Source organism: Phascolarctos cinereus, unplaced genomic scaffold (genome assembly GCF_003287225.1).
Source record: "Phascolarctos cinereus isolate Bilbo 61053 unplaced genomic scaffold, phaCin_HiC Scaffold_8;HRSCAF=390, whole genome shotgun sequence".
Taxonomy (NCBI): domain Eukaryota; kingdom Metazoa; phylum Chordata; class Mammalia; order Diprotodontia; family Phascolarctidae; genus Phascolarctos; species Phascolarctos cinereus.
The window spans coordinates 67,318,172-67,331,684 of NW_027556291.1; the positions used below are offsets into that span (position 1 = coordinate 67,318,172).

The 13,513-nt window shown below is 37.8% G+C and overlaps 1 long non-coding RNA gene across 1 annotated transcript in view; it reads right to left on the minus strand.

The window, feature by feature from the left end:
• Window positions 1-4,484: 4,484 nt before the first annotated feature.
• LOC144455039 (uncharacterized) overlaps window positions 4,485-13,513 on the minus strand; it is a 68,086-nt gene continuing 59,057 nt past the window's right edge. The window contains exons 4-5 of the long non-coding RNA XR_013483682.1: window positions 10,209-10,274; window positions 4,485-4,618 (exon numbers count right to left, since the gene is read on the minus strand). This is a non-coding gene — a long non-coding RNA (uncharacterized LOC144455039). The remainder of the gene's footprint in view (window positions 4,619-10,208; window positions 10,275-13,513) is intronic.

Below are 13,513 nucleotides of genomic sequence, written 5' to 3' on the forward strand. Positions count from 1 at the left end.
GGTATTTTTGTGAAAGGAAACTTAATAATTGTGTAAAGAAAGGAGCATGTAAAATCTCCTGTTATAGTAACAGGAAAAACAGTAAGCTGTTTAAGAAAGAGAAATACTTTTATGAAGAAATGTTTTGCAAAATCTATTGTGTGATTTTTAGAAGGCCTACTAAATTTCCATTTGCAAGTTAATTTATTGGAATAATAATTTGATATTGATGACAATTATGTCCAAACTTACTGTGAATTTTTGAATTTGTTTTCCTAGGTTTGAATTTCCTAGGTTTGTTGAGTCCTTGGACTGGCCTTAATGGGTGCTTTCTGAGATACAGAGTCAGAGTCAGTAGCTCAATGGGAGCAGTATCAGAGGTATTAATTACTAAAGCAATTACTGTAGTGAGTTGTAAGTGGGGAAGATCTTGCTGTTTTGATCTGAATTCATTCTGTGGCCTAGCAAGGGTTAGAACTTGTGTTTGAACTTCTCACATGTATAAGATTCAATTCCTTAAGTGTCTCATTCTTTTAGATTAAGTATTGTTAGAGAAGGCTAAATAAGCTTTAGATTAGCTAGAGAGATGCAAATCTATTAGAGTAGCAACTTATGATCTTAATGGAAATTTTATTTTACTCATGATGTTATTTAATCAGGAACTGGAACACATGTAGGAATACATGTAAACTACTTAGGGCTCACTTTAGAGATGTTTCCTAACTAATGTGAGATTATAGTCACACCTGAAACCCTGATGATGGGAATTTGCTATCAAAGATCTTATGGGACTGTTAATGGACTGTTATCCTGAGTCTAACTCCAGGTATGGTTATCAAGGAACTGATTGAGTCACTGACCCATGAGGGCAGCAACCCTGGCGGGGGGATGGGGTGGGGTGGTGGTCTTTGAACTGCAGAGGGTATTCTCATGGGAAGGTTGGGAGAATGAGTATTCTGCATGAATTGAGGTAGGATTCTCCTGACTCAATTTCCTCACTATGACACCTGACAGACTTTAAGCCTCGCTCAATGCAGTTGGCCATTATATAACTTCTGCCTGGGATTGACATGTAGTTAAGGAAGCATTGTTCCCTTACTTTAAAATATCTTTTATGGCAAATTTCTATAATCATAAGTTTTGTAAGCATAATATCAAATCTATTAAATAATAGATTGATGCTGGAACATCTGAGGTTATTATAGTAAGATGCAAGTAAAAGATTGAGCTATTTGGCCTAGAATTTTAGAATTAATTATTCAGCCTTGACATCTGTTACTAGTATATTCCTGTATAAGTCATAATGGTATGGAGATAATTAGGCCAAGAGTTTGTGGAACCAGGATATTATTCTGTTACTTAGTTAATATCTTACCCGTCTCAGTTTGTTACAATTAGTTAATGTTAAAAGAAGAGTGGCTTGTGGTCTACTTTATATTGTAAATGCCTTAAAAGAAGCATCCACTTTAATTAAGGGTTATTTATTTGTACATAACCAGAAGTTGGAATTGTTTTATTACTTGATATGTACTTTTAAAAATTGATTACTCAATGTATTTATGTATGTGTTGGAGTCTGTTATTAATTCCTTAGTAGAATCTCATCCTCCTGATGGGGGAATACGAATAAGAATGTATAATGAATTGATGTAAAATAATAAATGCAAAAATAAATGCAAAGTATAAAAACAGGAATTAATGCAAAGTATAAAAACTGGGTTCTAATTTTTCTGTTACTTCTTTTCTAATTTGAGTTTCTTAAATGTGACAATTGCCCAAGGTTCCAATTTTGATCTTATAATAATAGATATATAAGGGTTGAGTTAACTTTCATTATTAGACCTGGTTATTGGCAAGGTAATTTAAAATTGTGTTAAGCTCAATCTTGTAGAAGAGTAGACACAAGAAAGAGGATCTCTACAAGAAGACAGTCTGTTGGACACTGCTTGAACAGCACTCAGACCAGAAACTTCATCAGATGATGTCTTGAAAACCAGACAGCTGTATGAGATGCCTTAAATGGACTATTTATTATTACTTTTTCCTTTTGGGTCTCTGTCTTTGTTCTTACTAAGGGGACTGCCCCCTTTGATTTGTCAATTTATCGATCAATTTCTCCCTCCCCTCTCTCATATGGTTATAAGTCCCCAAAATCCCTTGATGAAATGTTGCCCAACAGCACAGCCTTGATGGGACCATTATCAAAGCTTTTCAAGGTCTAATGGCCCTGTCTGAAGAGCTAGCAGAGAATCCAGGGATTGACAACCCACTGACTGGATGGTTAGAGTCATGGTTTGGGAAATGGAAAGGAAAGGCAGTATCTACTTTACCCTCCCAAATAGTAGTGACCGGGTGTTATCAGCAGTTGGATGTTATATAATACCCTGTGTATGAGCACTACTGCAGATGTTGATAGAAACCACCATTACCAAACAAATGCCTGTACAATATAAGCAGAATAACCTCTACCTGTAGAAGGAAAGGACAAGGAAGAAGACCTATATGAAAAGGAAAGTGAAAATGCATTAACCAAATTTGAGGAAGACATAGAAACAAAATTTAGATGAAAGAAGAGGAGGGAATGTGAGAAATAGCTAGTTATTCATTTCCATAAAAGTCACACAAAACCTAAGAAATGCAATCTAAGGGTTAGGTGGATGCTGAACAAAGGAAACCATAAAGTAGAGTAAGAACACACTATTGGTGGGTGAATAGACTAATCATAGACTAACTGGCAAAAACCAGTCCTGAGGTTAGGTATAGATTAACATCTACACATCAAGCAAAAGGGGTGTTTGCACACCCAAATAAGGGCAAAAGAAAATAAGAGCCTGCATCGTTGCTGAATTGTGGGGAGTGGGAGATGTAAATATGGGTGGGGATCATACTAGGGAAAATAGGCCCTTCAGATAGGCTGTAACCTCTGTATTACCCAGGCAATGGGGAATCAGAGGAGGGACTTGCATTTTGGGATACAGAATAAAAGGCTGTGCTTTCCTGCCTCAAGGGTGTGCCTATCCATAAGACACCTGCCTTTGCAAAAAACATTACAATAAAGACTGTTCTTGATTCACTCTTGGCCACTTGGAGTTCCTGGTAAGACATTTTGTTGCTTACAGGTTCCCACCCCTGTCCTAAAGTGTCAGCCACCTACAACATTCCCACACTAATAGTACTTGGAAGTCCAAACTACCTATGTGATAAGGATTTTCCAAGACATTATATTTTTTATTTTAAAGTTATACAACTCTATGGTCTATAAAGTTGATTTTTTTTATTAAGCTTTATTCATTGGATTACTGGGACAATGCACATGGGTCTTAACAACATCCCAATTTGGCAACATAAGTCATGATACTTGTAAGTCCTAGATAGGTAACATCTTGATTTTGTTTTTTTGTCCAAAAACACACTGCATTCATTATCACTTATAGTAATATCAATTTCAGGCTTTACAAAAGAAGGACCTGCAGGGAATTATATTTGTTTTGAAGTTATACTTTTTTGTGGTTTTCCTGGGATTTTTCAATAGCCAAAAAATATACTACTTTCACCACATACTTTCAGCTTTGTGGCTAAGGATGAGATTTCATTTTTTAAAGTTTCACCTATATGTAATCTATGTTTTTCTTGGTTTTTATTTTTACTGGAACTGGCCAATACTTTGTCTCTCTCTCTCTCTCTCTCTCTTTGCATATATGTATGTATATATGTGTGTGATATATATATATATATATATATATATATATATATATATATATATATATATATTTGTATGTATATATGTGTATATATACATATACACACACATATATATGTGTATATATACATACATATATATGTATAATATGAAAATAAATCTTTATCATTTCTGATATTGTTCATTCTCAGAATCTGACCTTTTGTGTACAAAGATTCTATTTTCTCTGAAATCCTTTCCACTAAGAGCTCTTACTGTCTCATTCTTTTCTCCATGGCTACTCCCAGGACTGACATTCTGTGTGCTAAAATCCAATATTTCTGACAATTTCTATGTTTATCCTCAGAATTTCTCCCACTTTCTATCTTTTAAAGTCACTCAGAACTCTGATATTGGAGGTTCTAAGGCCTCCTCCACTCCAGGTTTCTGAATTCAATATTTCTTGCAAGTTCTGGCATTCAGACAGTGACTTCCATCCTAGTGAGGAAAGTCTGTATAACTCCTTGTGATCTTCACTATTCTTCCCCGAAAATCATCTTGAAGGCCAGACACGCAGGGTTCTAAAGACACTTCCAGATCTGGAGTTTTGTTTCTCAGGGCACAACTTTTTCAAACATACAAAGGTTCTTTTATTCCTTTAAAGTTTTCAGTTCATTGATTTCAATACATTTCCCTTCTGCCTTATTATACTGACTTCAAAGCACACATCCTCTTCCTTTTAATTCCAAAGACTCAACACCTACTTTTTTTAAATCTGAAATATTCCACGATCATTATCATTATCATAATACCTGTCTTACCTGATGAAGGGACTGCAGGCTGTTACAAGGTTTCCTTTCCTTTTTTCCTTATTGTTTTTAGGTAAATGAAGCACTGTCCAGGCACCTTGCAAGATTATCTGGGCATTTGAAGACCTCGGTTTTCATTGAAAGCATCACTTCTGTGCTGACATAAATTATATAAATGATTAAACTCTTTCCAAAATTACAATGGCTTCTTGTTTTTTAAATTACCTTGCCCTTCCCCATATTTTGACCCACTGAGCACATAACCAAGCAACCTCCTTCCCAGCAATAATATTTGCTTTCCCAGAGCTGACAATTTACCATGTCCTGACACTCCCAGCTCAGACAGTCTCTGCCTTCAAGGCCCCTCTGACTTTTGACATTCTATGTTCTAAAGGCTGGGATAGCTCTAATGTTCCTTGATCTAAGTCAGGGGTGGGGAACCTATGGCCTGGAGGCCACATGTGGTGGGGGTGTGGCCTTTTGACTGAGTCCAAGTTTTACAGAACAAATCCTTTTATTAAGGGGATTTGTTCTGTGAAGTTTGGATTCAGTCAAAGGACCACACTTGAGGCCCTAGAGGGCTACTTTTGGCCTTGAGACCACAGGTTCCCTACCCCTGGAGTGCTCTTCTATTTCTGTCCATGGATATACCTAGTCCTAACCTCCTCTGTCCCAGGGTCCCACTGGCTCTAGAAATTTCTTTTCTCAGGTTTTGAACATCTCTCACTGTCTTTTAAGGTCCCTCCCAACGCTGTTAGGGCAGGTTTTAGTGCCCCATCTTGGTTTGGAAATTCCACACAACTCAAACAAAACCTATTCTAACTGACCTTCTCGCTCTGCTGTATTGACTTCTATGTGCATTCCAAGTTCTGCCATTCAGTAATTACACTGTCCTAGCAGCTCACTGATGTTACATTCCAAGCCCCCTCCAACCTTCAAGCTTCTCCTCTAAAAGGATCCTCAAAGTCCAGACATTCAATGTTCTAAGGAACCTCCCAATCCTGAAATTTTATGTTCTAAGTCTTAGACTCTAAGGCCTCACCCTGTTAATACTAAGTAGGTTCCCCTCCCCCTACCTTTTATTTTTTTATAACATTACACATATGCTTAACCAATACAAAGGCTTTGAAGTAGATACATTGGTATTCAGTTGTTTTAGTCATAGCTCACTCTTTATAAACCCTATTTGGGTTTTTCTTGGAAAAGATACTGGAATGGTATTCCATTTCCTTCTCTAGCTCATTTTGCAGATGAGGAAAATGAGACAAATAGGGTTAAATGACCTTCCCAGGGTCACATAGCCAATATATGCCTGAGGTCAGATTTGAACTCAGGTTTTCCTGACTCCAGGCCCGGCACACTATCCCCTGTGCCACTTAGCTGCCTCCAAAGCATATATATTCCTTTAAAACTAGCATGTATGATGTCTTATTTTTTCTAAAAATTCATTATAATAATTATAATTATGGTTTTAGATGTGAGATTTCTTTTTTTAATGTATCAATAGTGGGCTAAGCTTTATTGTAATGAAATTAATTGTCTCATATAAAAAATCTACAAAGCATTTTTTAAAAAAAGTAACTAGAATTGGCCAATATTTTGGCCTACTAAAAATGCATATTAAAATAAATCCTTATCATTTATGATATTTTGTGATATTTTCCATTCTAAGACCCCTGCCAGAGCTGAGGAGTTATGCTGCCAGACCCTTTCCAGCTATTTCCTACAATAGCTTTTAGGACACTTCAAGATTTGGCCTTTTGTGTTTCCTTGGTCTAATATCCCTGCTTGTAAATGCTCTACTAACTCTCTCCCTCACTCTTCCATGGCTATACCAAATCCTGACATTCTGTGTGCTCAAATCCTAATGCTTCTGACTATTTCCATTCTCAGCCTCTGAAAATCTCCATCTCTCTCTGTGCTAGTCCCTCCCAACACTGATAGTCCAGCTTCTATAGCCTCATCCACCTCAGGATTATGGATTTAAATTTTCAAGTGCAGACATTCTGGGTTCTAAGTGCCCTCCCTGATCTAATATTACAGCTTCACTTCTCATTGCAATTTGGGATATCCAAAGAGAAGAATTACATCCTAAGTAGGAAATTCTCAATTCTAAACTCTTGGTCACCTCTAACATCCCTCCTTGAAAGACACCTGGAAACATTCCATAACATTGAGTGGTTTAAGGACGTTCCCAGACTTGATATATTTTGTTCTAATTCTGTAGCCGGCTAGGATATTGAAGGTTTTCTTTTTTTTTTTTCAATGTTTTGTTCATTTAGATATTATTAGGATGCACATAAGCCTTGCCGATTGATATGTTTTTGAAGTATTGTCCCATTTAAATGCTCTATCTGGAACAACAAGATTTTGCTATATAGTCTTTTCTTTTTTTTTTTGGTGAGGCAATTGGGGTTAAGTGACTTGCCCAGAGTCATACAGCTAGTAAGTATTATGTGTCTGAGGTCACATTTGAACTCAGGTCCTCCTGACTCTAGGGCTGGTGCTCTATCCACTGTGCCACCTAGCTGTCCCCTATAAAGTCTTTAAAATAATTATCTTCATAGTCATAACAATACTAATCTTTAGTATTGATGGAACTGCATGGAATTGCATTTGATTATGTGGAAGGTTTTAGGTTCCAGGGAGATTATTTTGACTAGTCAAAAAATAGTTTGTGGTTTAGAAAGTGAATTTTTTTTAAAGCTCTACAACTATTTTATATAAATGAAATTGAAATAAATGACTGAGGTTATCAAAAGTATCTACTTCTTGGGTTTTTTTTTAATTACCTAAGAATGGTCAATATTTTGACAACTAAGAATGTATATGTATATTTCCAATAAATCTTTGCCAATTATGATATCTTCCTCTCTAAGGTCCCTTGCTGAAAAGATGATTTATGTTCTCAGAGGCCTCACAGCTATGGCACAGAGATGTTTTTAGGACACTCCTGCTCTTTACCTTTTGTGTTCTAAGGGTTTTCCTTGATATGATATCCCTTCTGGGTGTTCTCTTAAATCTTTCATTCCCTTCTCAATGGCTACTTCCAAGGTTGACATTCTATGTGTTAAAATCCTCCAGCTTCTCACAATTTCTATTCTCCACCCATGAATATCTTCTACTCTCTCTGCTCTAGTCCTTCCCAACACTGACATTCCAGCTTTTACAGTCTTATCCAGTTCTGGATTCTGGTTTAGAAATTTCCTTCCTGGCTCAGATTCTTATAATCTAGCCAATAGCTCACTAACATTCAGACTCCTTAAGAGTCTGCCCAGTATGACAGATATTCTAATAAACCTTGTCTTTGGCTGAAAGAAGGCTTGGGTCGAATTCTTTTGGGCAAGAAATGCTTATTGTGATTTTGGGGTCCCAGCACTCCTAAACCCCTAAACCTCATCATTTTGGTGGCCTGTATGGGGAAACTGCCTAACCCCAAGCTCTTCTCCAGCCAAGACTAGAAGGTATGTCAAGCCCCCCCACCCACCTCCTTTCTTGCTCTACAGTTGGGGTTGCTCTCCAAGCACCAAGGCTTGGAGGTGCTTTTTGGGCAGACAGTTAGGAGGCTGTCTCACACTCAGTCTGATGCTCTCAGGCTCTCGGTCCACTGGGTTAGTTTGAGGCCATGGACCTGGGTACACCTTCCGCAGCATAGAGGACAAAGATAGGCACCCTATCTGGAAGTGTATACCCAATTCTGTCAAATCTCTTGGCGCTGGGGAATTGGGAAAAAAAAAAAACTGCAGTTGCTTTTTGGTTCCCTAATGCTTATTTACTCCCTTCCCTCTACACCCCTGAATCCTCCTTCATGGAAGTTATAGGGGAAAGTTAGACCAGCTAAAAATATCTTGGCAGATTCTGGAGGTTTTGTTCATTAAGGAGTTTTGAAACTCCTCCTTACAACCCTGGTCACTCCTTTCTCCCACTCCCTTCCCTTGAGTCAGAGGGTATCTCTGTTAACCCCTCTCACAGGAGAAGAGAGTTTCACCCTCTACCCCTCACCTTTGATTTCTCCCTTCCCCACCTGGGAAAGGAAGGAGGAGGGAAGGGCAGCAGCTACAGCGTGTGGGGCACCACAGCAATGGCCTTGGTCCCTGGGGCAATCTTTGCCTGGAAACATCACAGAGGATCAGCACATCCTGCTCAAGGTAAAGAAGCCATCCTCCCAACTTGGGTAAGCATGCTCTTTTAAAGTTGTAGTTTTAACTGTTAATGAGATATTGATTCTCTGTGTAAAGTAATCTGGAAATGCATTTAACAAAATTAAAGTCACCTGATTGGTAATGGGTTTGTTTCAAGTTTCAAGTTGGTGAACTTTTTCTATCAGCTATATCAAGCAACTTTTCATAATTGGGTTACCGCTGAAATAATTTGGCTATTATTGGTTATTTTAATGTGTAAACTTGTCAAAAAGCTTGTTTGGGTTTTGTCTTGCTAAGAATTTGCAATTATATAGGAATGATCTCTAACAATTGGCTTTTTATACCAGGACAAATTTAAATTTGAGATGTAAATCCTGGAAAAACTTTTCCTAAACTGTGATTAGTGAAACTTGCTGTTTGAGGTAAAAGCTCATAGGATTTTATTTTAAGTTGTCTGATGGATCATAATAATCCAATGATAATCAATAATCCATCTGAGAGAAATGTCACAAACTACTCAGAGAACATGTGATAGTGGTGAGAAGTCATCATCAGGGAAAAGCTGAGAGGACAATTTTTGCCTGAGTCCAAGATGGGATCCTCCTGGCTCAGGTTCCCCATCATGTTCCTTTGAAAAGGAATGTTACCCACCTGGCTATTCCTGAGTCTGGCTATGAGGTGGATTTGATACTACATGGTTGGAAAATTGAATTATCTGAATCCAAACAGAGGTAAGGAACTTTTATCCTGTCATATCTGGGCCCTGCAGCCTTTTCTGTCAGATTTGTGTCTTCCAGACTATAGGCCATTCACCTATAGTTGATAGCAAACAGTGGGTACCAGTCAATGATCTCCCATTGTTCCCTGGATGCAGCCTGTGCTCAATTCCAGTCAACCTCCTCTTTGGGACCCCCTTGAGGCAGGGACAGCTCTTTGCCCCTTTCCAGCAGTAAGCAATTTCAGAAGCCAAGACTTTTGCCCCTTATACCAAAAGAATTTGAGTTCCATTTGTTTGAGGGGGGAATGATGACGATGGGATCTAGACCCCAAAAAGGAAAAACCTTGGATTTTCCTACATGGCCACACCTATGGTGTTCCCCTGAGGCTATTACCCATGCACTGACCTTTCATTGTAGCTAATCTCCCAATTCTCTGTTACCCTTAACCTAGTCTAGCCTTCCATTGTCCTACCTACCAATGGCCCTTGGCCATTTCCCACCCTTAATTCTAGCTAGGCTCCATTCTCCCTTGGCCACATGGTCCAGGTCCCTGGAATCCTATTACCTCATAGACTACTTGGCCACTCCTAGATCCCTCCCATAGTCTTTCTGTAAATAAGGTCCATCTTGTCTCCATTAAGATACTCAGATTCTTATAATCTAGCCACTGCTCAGATTCTTACAATCTAGCCAATAGAGCTCACTAACATTCAGACTCCTTAAGAGTCTGCCCAATATGGTGGATATTCTAATAAACCTTGTCTTTGGCTGCGAAAAAAAAATTTTCCTTCCTGCTGAGATGTTCTAGGGTCTACATGACTTCCCCAATATATTGGCCTCACTTTCTAATATAAAATGGAATATTTAGAGGTGAGACTCACCTCTTAGGTGGGAAATTATGTATTCTGAGCTCTCAGCAACATCCGAATTTCTCCCTTGAATGGTACCTGGAAGACCAGACAGACATTCAGTGTTCTAAATACCTTCCAAGCTCTGACAGTTTTGGTTCTAAAGTCACATACTCATGTGATCTATAAGGGATTTTTTCCATAATTTTTAAAATTTAATATATTATAATTAAAATGCAAATATGACTATTATAATGATTTCAAATTACTAACATAATGATTCTGAAATACAAGTTGTCTCCTTTATGAGTCCTCAGTATCTAATACCTTATTTTTGCAGAAAAAATACTTGATATTCATTATCATTAATAGGAATATCAACGGCAGTCTTTATCAAAGAAAGGACTGTAGGAAATTGAATTTATTTTGGTGTGTGCAAGCTTTGTTTTTTTCCCAGGTTTTTTCAGCTAACCAAAAAACGGAGAGTTCCTTCTCCCATACACATGTGGCTGTGGAATTGAAAATGTGAGCATTTTTTGTTAAAGCATGATGACCAGTCTGATATATATTAAATTCAAATAAATCATTAATGTCAATGGCAAAAATCCTGTCTCATGGTCTTTAAAATCACCTTGAACAAGCCAATATTTTGGCCCACTAAGAATATGTGTGAATCCAATCCTTTCCATGTATGAGATTTTGCATTCTAAGACCATTCCGGAGAAGATGATTTATGTTCTGAAAGCCCTCCCAGCTATCACATGTCGTGGTTTTCAGGACTCCAAGATCTGCCCTTTCATGTTCCAAGGGCTCTCCTTGCTCTGATGACCTTTGTTCTTGGTACTCTCCTCATTCTCACATTGTCTTCTCCTTGGCTGCTCCCAGGCCTGACATTCTGTCTGGGAAAATCCCACTGCTTCTGACAATTTCCCTTCCCATCCTTGGTAAATCTACTCTCTTCTTTTGTAGTCCTTCCCAACACTGACATGCCAACTTCTAGAAGTTCATCCAGTTCAGGACTCTAGATTCAAAATTCTTTCATCTCGGACATCCTAGCTTCTAAATGTCCTTCCCAATCTAAAATTATGGCTCCACTTTCCAATCCAAATTGGGATTTTTAGAGTCAGGACACACAGCCAAACTAGAAAATTCTGTATCCTACATTCTTGACTCCCTCCCACTTACCCCCTGAATGGTACCTGGAAGGCCAGACATTCAGTGTTCTAAGGACATTTTATTTTATTTTTTTCCTTTCTTGGCTAGGCAATGGGGTTAAGTGACTTGCCCAGGGTCACACAGCTAGTAAGTGTTATGTGTCTGAGGCAGGATTTGAACTCAGGTCCTCTGGAATCCAGGGCTGGTGCTCTATCCACTGTGTCACCTAGCTGCTCCAGGACATTTTAAAGAGACTTTATTTTTGGTACTAAAGGCACAACTCCTCTGATCTATATGGTTATTTTCAGTTTTTGATTCATTGGACTATCATTCCAATGCACGTGTGTCTTATTGTTATAAGACACACACACACACACACACACACACACACGTATATATATATATATATATATATATATATATATATATATATATATATATATATATATAGAAACCCAAGTCTACTCCCTTATAAGTCCTCTGTGTGTAACACTTTGTGTGGCCAAAAATACTATACATTCATTATCATGAATAGTAATATCAATAGTAGTCTACCAAAAACAGATTGCATGGAATTAAGTCTGTTGTCATGTACAAGTTTTGGGACTTCTTTCTGGCTGGCTAAAAAAGAGACAATATGTTCACCATACCTTTTTAGCTGCACGGTTGAGTATGGGAAACTTTTTTTTCAGTATCACCAATGCATAATATTAATTAAATTATAATATATGATTCATATCATACAAAAAATTTATTTTCTTGTTGTTTTTAACTGACCTAAATGAGGTCAATATTTGGACCCACTAAGAGTATATAGTAACATAAATCCTGGCTATTATGAGATTTTCCATTTTCAGGTCCTTTCCTGAGCTGATTATTTATGTTCTCAGAGCCCTCGCAGCTATCAAATAGGGTGATTTTTAGAATCTTCCAAGATCTGATCTTTTGAGTTCCAAGGGCTCTCTTTACTCTGATATACCTTCTTTTGATATACCTTCTTCTAAGTTCCCTCCTTCCTCTCTTATTCTCTTTTCCATGGCTATTTCAAACTCACGGTTCCCACTCTATGTGCTAAAATCCTCCCACTTCTGACAATTTCCATTTTCAGCCCCTGAACATTTCCCATTCTCTCTATTCTAGCCTCTCACAATTTGGACTTTGCAGTCCAAACTTAACTCTAATCCAGGTCAAATTTCTGGATTTGAAATTTCCTTCAAGCTCAGATATTCTAGACTATAAGATCCTTCCCCAGACTGATTTTCTGGATTCATTTCCATTCCACACTGGCACATTCAAAGGTGTTACTTAGCTCCTGGTTAAGAAATTTTGCATTCCAAGCTGTCATCTGATTACATATTACCCCCTGAAGGTAACTGGAAGTAGTCAATAACATTCACTGTTCTAAGGAACTTACCAACCCTGATATTTTAGTGGAAAGGTACAACCTGCTATGGTCTAGAGGTTTTGTTTTATGTTTACTTTTTTTCTTTTTCTCAATTATTTATTTATTTGTATATCATTATACTGCACAAATGTCTCACTAAGATAATCATTTCCAAGTATCTGTTGTGTCCTTATGAAATACTCTGTAAGGAACACTACGTTTGATTGTTAAATAGACCTTATATTGATGACCACTCATTGTAATAACAATAGTAGTCTTTACCAAGAAAGGCCCTGCATGGAATTGCATTTGGTTCCAGTAAAGATTTTTTTGTTTTTCTGGAATTTTCTGGCTAGCCATTAAATAGACCTCCTTTTCACCAGACTCTTTTGGCAGTGTGGCCCAGGTGTGAGATTTCTTTTTGAGAGTATCACCATTGCACTAGCACAAATTTAAAAGGAAAAAAAATTAATTGTATAAAAAAATAGACTTTCTTCTTGATTTTTAATTTAATTCAACTGGGCCAATTTTGGCCCACTAAGAATATATAATAAAATCAAATCTTCCAATTTATGATACTATTGATTCAGAGGACCCTCCAGAGCAGATGACTTATCTTTTCAGAGACTGGCCAGTAATCCCGTTCCATGGTAGTGAGGACTCTTCTATGCCTGATATGATGCTGGGTTCTAAGGGCTCTTCTCCCTCTGATATCTATTTTTCTAAGTGCTCACCTAACTCTCTCATTCTCTTCCCCAGGGCTGCTCCCAGGCCTGACATTCTGTGTGCTCAAATACCA